Source organism: Myiozetetes cayanensis, unplaced genomic scaffold, assembly GCF_022539395.1.
Source record: "Myiozetetes cayanensis isolate MyiCay16 unplaced genomic scaffold, myiCay2020 scf14, whole genome shotgun sequence".
NCBI lineage: Eukaryota > Metazoa > Chordata > Aves > Passeriformes > Tyrannidae > Myiozetetes > Myiozetetes cayanensis.
The window spans coordinates 18,741,852-18,747,884 of record NW_026087048.1 but is presented as its reverse complement, the minus strand read 5'-3'; the positions used below and the strand labels follow the sequence as shown (position 1 = coordinate 18,747,884).

Genomic DNA, 6,033 nt, shown 5'->3' with positions numbered 1-6,033 from the left:
TGAGGGAACTGGAACTGGAGCTGAGGGATGGGTGGGAACGAGCTGAGGGTACCGGGGCGGCACCTGAGGGGCGGCTCTGAGGGACAGGGGGAACGAGCTGAGGGAACCGAGAGAGCTCTGAGGGACGGGGGGAACGAGCTGAGGGAAGTGGAGCTGAGGGAACCGGGCGGCTCTGAGGGGTCGGTGCCGGGTGGGCGCTGAGGGGAACCCCGGTCGATGCAGGTGCTGAGCCCCAGCTCGTGTGGGTGGGCGAGCAGAGGGAAGAGATACCCTTCCAATGAGGGAAAAATTGAGAGATTTTGGGGGTACAGTGGAGAAAATGCTGAAAAAGTAGTTGGGGTGTCCATGGGAGGCAAATGAGAAGAACCGGTCAAACTCTGTTAGGCTGCAGTGGCAGGAGGATGGCGTGGTTGGAGTGAAGATACATGTGGGGGGTTTCTGTTTGTTTTTAGGTTTCCCACTCCAAGGACAGTGTTCTGGAGGTATTGGAGGCACTGGAGGGTTGAAAAGGATGCAGGGAAGAACAAGAACAAATCGAGGATGCTTTGCTGTGCCTAAGCTCTAGACCTGCATGAGTGCACGTGTGTGACCCTCCATGGTTTTCCTGGCATCTTCCAGGACAGATCCCAGGTCCATTCCTCAGTCCTGATTTTGTGGGATCACCTGCAGCACTCAGGGAGTTGAGGTGGGGATTTGGGTATGAGAATTGCAACCCTAATGCCAGCTAATTTTACAGTGGACACCAATATTGTCCTTCACATTTACAGCGGGGGGAAATAAAGGCACTGACAGATTAAGTCTAGTCCAAGATGAAACAGAAAAGCAGCAGAAGGTCGTGAGTCCAGTGCACTGACTCTGGGTCTGAGTCACTGCCCTGTGAATAATGAAATGTAATGCTGAAAACATGCCATTTTGGGGATGATTATTTGGACTATTAGGAAAGCATTCCTACTTTCCCACAAAATGCCTCCATCATAACCTCACTTGAACATAAATACATGGTGTGAGCTGTGTAGTGTTTGTCCTTAGGAGGAAAAAAAAAAAAAAACCTGGGAAAGAGCCAAGGCAGTATGTCACTGTATGTTCCTGTTTATTCCACTTCTTATTTTTCACATGTTTTATAAAATGTGTATCTGCACTGACTAATACTTTCAAGTAACCAATTGGTGCCAGTAAATGGAAGCACCATCTGTAAGGAACTGATTTGCAGGAGCCAAGTTCTCAAACATCTGAGGAGGAGGAGGTGTTATAACTTAGTGAGAGACGACCAAAGTGTAGACTCGGGCTCGGTAGTCAGGATGATTTTAGATGTATTATGTAAGCAGGATGTGAGAGGAAAGGCGAAATGGAGACCAAATGATGGAGCTCTTGTTCAGTAGGAACAAAGATGAAGCAACCTGTGGTGAGAGAAAGGGTAAGAAAAACACAACATTTGGGAGAGAAGACATTTAATTGAGTTCGAAATGTAGAGGATGCTGAGTGCTGACACAGTGAGGAACACAGACCAGCGTGCTTACTCAGTGACATTCACTGACTGCAATAAAGTGAAGGTTAATTAAAGAAAAGTAGCTGAGATCACTGCTCTCATTTGTTCACTGTTTCACAGAGGAAAATGGAAGACCTTTGGGCCAAGTTCCTGCCTTGCTGGTGCTGTCAAGTAGCTACTTATGTATTTCTAACATCCTACTCAGAACAGTTTTAACCTTCTCAGCTTCCCCCTTCCTTCCTTCCTTCCTCTTTTGGAGAGCAAGTTCCTGTGATTGCAAAAGGCAAAGCTGGAGTCACTGAAGCCAAAGAGAACTCTTGGCACTTTATGTAACAACCGAGTTTGCCCCTGTGAGATCCGAGATGAACTTTGGTGCTCATCTGGTAACTTGTCTTTATACAGGGCAAGAGGTTTGTGCAGGAACAGCCAAAACTAACAGGATAACAAGGGCATTTTCAGGAGTTTTGAAAGAAAAGTTTCAGAAATGTCTGAGCATCAGCACTAGAAGATCTTCTCAAATGTTGAAGCAGGAAGGTGCAGCGTGGTGTGGCTGCAGACTGATGGGACACACATTTCTTCATGCAGTTTTACTCTACAAAGTGCTTTGTGAAGAAAAAAATCATGGTAGAATAGCAAGAAGTTGGTACAGATATTATTTTTATAGAGTACTCCTCACTTTCAACCAGTGCTCCTTGGATAACACCAGGGAGTGCTAGAGAAGCACTCTAGCACTCTATTTTAAATGAGCAAGGGAAGCCTTTAGAATTCAGCTGTGTGTTTGTGCTTCCTAGCAATGGGAAGTTTGAGCCTCTCAGGAGCAATCCCTCCTTGGAAAAGCATGTGAGGAGGTGCAGCTCAGAATTTCAGTGGGTTACCTTTGGATAGAAGTTGCTCAGTATTTTGGTAAAGAATCCTGAGGTCACTGGAGAATACCAGAGTTTGGCTGGTGTTTGCCAAGCCTGAAGCCCAATTTACCTGGCAAATACCACAACCAAGAGACAGAGTGTTAGTGTGGGATCCACACAGTCATGGAGTCAACAGAAATCATATCTTTTTACGTGAAAAAGGCCTTTTTAGTTTTTTCCCTTACAAGCATTCCATCACTGAAGCAGAGGATGCAAGATTTGATTATCTTACAGCACATTTTTGAAGTAGGTTCTTCCATTCTTAAAGCAATTGTGGAGCAATTGGCAATTCAGCATCTCCTTCTAACTCACACTAAACTGGATAAATGCTGTCTTTCCTCTTGGAGATTCCTTCTCCTGGATTGCTGGCTCTGTAAAAAGTGTTGTAAAAACAGTGCCCACATCTAGAATGGTCTCAGGATTAACTCCTTGCACTCATAAAAAAAGAAAGATATCAAGTTATTTTAACAATGTCTGTTTTCTGGAGTCCTGTGTTCACTGGCAGTAATTATGTCACCCTCCTTCAATTATTTTTGTCAGCACCCATGTTAATTAGACTCCCTGTTATATTGCACTTTGATGATTATCCCATTTAATCCTTTGAAATTATTTATATAGCGTTACAAAGTACACGAGGATGTTCTTTCTTATTTTAGCCACAAGAAAAGGATTTTTGCTGGGCTTGGGAATGTTCTCTCTGCATTTCAGGTGGATTTCGCGCAGGCAATACCAGGCAGCACCACTGGGAGACGCTATTTAATCGAGTTTGGGTTGAAACGGCACCTTTTGCTCCCCTGCCCGTGTCTGATGGGCTCAAATCCCGCCTTTCAGCCTCCCTGAACGAACTGCTCGGAGTTGCTTTTAACGCAACTCGCCAATTTTCTCCACAAAATAAACTAGAAACTGATGCTGCTCTATAACAATAATAAAAACAAGGCTTGCAGAGCTCTTCGAGCATGTCAGGAATATGAAACTCCTCCGTGTTTACAATTATTGGAAGCATCAAAGCAATTTATCACAATACCTGGTATTTACTGTGCTGTGCATTGGATTTTCTCCCCACCACCCTTTTCCTCCGTGGATGCAGCTCAAAAAGTTTACAGCACTGAAGTCAAAGTTATGTACTGTTTTGTTTCACCTAATTTTCTGTAACTTTACTTAGTTTACGGCAGGATTTTCACTATATTTAGCGATGAGAGATCTCAAATATTATTCCAAGGGAAAAAAGCCTTGCTAGTGCCATCATTAGAATGTTAAACCTTATCTGCTCGAGGAGCTTTAGGTTATTTACAGCTGATGGATTCCAGAATTCCTGCTTTCACAAAATGTGTTTGTATGTTGGAAGTTATGCTGGAAGTTAGGAAAACAATTTGGATCAAAGGACAAGGCCACCACATCAATCTTTTTGTCATCAAAATGCCTTTGATTTGGTCAGAGCCTTTCCCCCGATGCTCAGAGCTGCCTCGGCCTCCAGGTTCAAAGGACAATGGTGGTTAGAGGAGGAAAGACCTCACAGGTCACCTTTTCCAGCCACTTCCAAATTGGGATTGCTCCCCATAGTATCTCCAGCTCAGCTTCGGGGTCAGTGCTGCACAACATCACTCTCTGAGCTTTGCTTATTTATACACCCCAGCAAACAGAAACCAGAATTGCCAGGGGGACTTTTTTCAGTCCCAGTTTCTGTGGAGGAGTTTGTGGGTGAAGCTGATGAATTCCCTCTTAGGCTTCCATCATAAAAAACTAACTGGGGTTGACTTGTGGGGAATCTGCTCTACAAATGGGATATAAAAGGTTTCTCCTTGAGGGCTCAGTGATGTATATTGGAACCAAAGCAAAATATATCTCACTGCATTTCTGGGCTGCACCTGTGCTTTAAATTTTACTCACTAAAAGCCCTTTGAGTAAAGATTTTATACCTATAACTGCTCCATCCTCTGGCAAATCATGTCACCTGGCAGGGCTGAATAAATAACAGGTTACTCTTCTCCTAAAAAAAAAAAAAAAAATACAAGGGAAAAAAGTGCAAGATTTCAAGATATTTTCTTTTGTCATAATTATTGTCAAGAACTAAGTCTCAGCCAGCAAATAATTCAGGAATATCTAATTGTATATAATAATACTTTAACCTCTGCTGCCCAGTTCTGCTTGTAATGATATTATTTGGGTTTCATTGCTGTGGATGTGAAAACTGACCAGCAGTGAATATTTTTAATTTAGTGGAAAAGTCATAAAATGACATATGTACTGCAAACCACTGTGCAATTGGAGGGTTTCATTTGGCAAATGTTCAAGCTTAAAATGTGGTTTTCATGATTATCCCCCTTATTAAAGCTCATTTGCTATTCATGGAAAGTGAGCACAAAAGGGATGTGAGCAGTCAAAGAAACCCATTTTAAAAATTCCAGTGAATATCCAAGGGAAATGGGTTTCAGTGTTTGCCCAGCTCTGCTGGGACACTCTGCTGCTCAACCTCTTCTCACTGGGTGCCTTTGTCATCGTCCTTAAGGCTTCCATGGCAAATCCTGGGTGGTTTTGTTACAGCTGCACATTGCAGACATTATCCAAAATTCTTGATGTGGTTCAAGAGCTTTGTTGGAGTGGGGAAGGTGAGAGGTTTTTAGTTAAAAACTGATTGGTTGTGAGACTGAGCTCGAATGGGGTGGGGTCAAAGCAACTCAGGTCTTTGGCCCTTGCTGAGTGAGACATTTACCCCCAACACTATTCCCAACAGCCTCAGGACTCCAGTTATCCCTCTGTATGTAGGGAAAATACCTGGGGAAGGGAAGAGTCTGGATCATCAACCGTGTTTATTCCACACAGGCTGAGCTCCTGCAAGCTGAGCTACACCCTCCATTCTTCACTTGCTTTCATGGGAGCAGCATGTGGATTGAAGGCTCCTCTCCCTCCACTCCACTTTCATCCACAAGGTCTCACTGGAGGAAGAGTCAGGTGTCAACAACTGTCCTGTGAGTACCAAGCCATTGATCCAAAGTGCACTTTATGGCAGATTTCTGTGCCATAATCCCCTCCTGTGCTGAAGAGTTCGAGTTCTGTGAGCAGCCACATAGTTTCTAGGGGTAGATAACTGAAAAATTGTTGCATCACTCAGCCTGAGGTTCTGGAGGTGCATTTCCTCACACAAGCTGAGGTCAAAGGCTGGTGCTTTTCAGAAAGGTCTTGCTTCTCAGCCAAATTTATCACTGCTGCAATTAAAGAAGATCAAATTATTGGCCTGGGGTCTCATGGCAACTGAGTGGCTCAGCCAGGACTTGAGCCAAAGATCCATTCCCTTGGTTCATCACCCTTGACTGTCAGTAGTAGATTTAATTCTGGTTTATGAAGATGTTAGGAAGGTTTTATAAGTTTCTGAAAGAGACTAAGCAGCCATTTTAATGAGGAAATAGTCTAATGGGCTAATGAACCTTCAAACAAAACAAGATGCAAAAAATACTGTCCGAGGAAGAAATGAAACCTTGGGCCAGCAGTTTGGGCTGCACAATCAGGCAGCCTGTCACCTCTGGCTGTCCCCACGACCTCCAGAGGGAAAATCCACCCTGGATTGAGTGCGTGGCTTTGCAGGGCACAGGGAAGAAAGTGAATGCTGGGCGTGGTGCAAAGAGAATCCCTTGGTGTCAAGAGGCT

General features: G+C 44.1%; 1 protein-coding gene across 9 annotated transcripts in view; it reads left to right on the top strand.

Moving 5' to 3' along the window:
- The first annotated feature begins 5,211 nt into the window (after positions 1-5,211).
- The window catches only part of MEGF11 (multiple EGF like domains 11), a 252,033-nt gene continuing 251,211 nt past the window's right edge, over positions 5,212-6,033 (top strand). For 2 of the 9 annotated variants that reach the window (XM_050309803.1, XM_050309799.1), the window contains exon 1: positions 5,212-5,357. The gene's annotated coding sequence lies outside the window, so the exon portion shown is untranslated. The remainder of the gene's footprint in view (positions 5,358-6,033) is intronic. The other 7 variants (XM_050309792.1, XM_050309791.1, XM_050309800.1 and 4 more) reach the window with 5 other exon arrangements.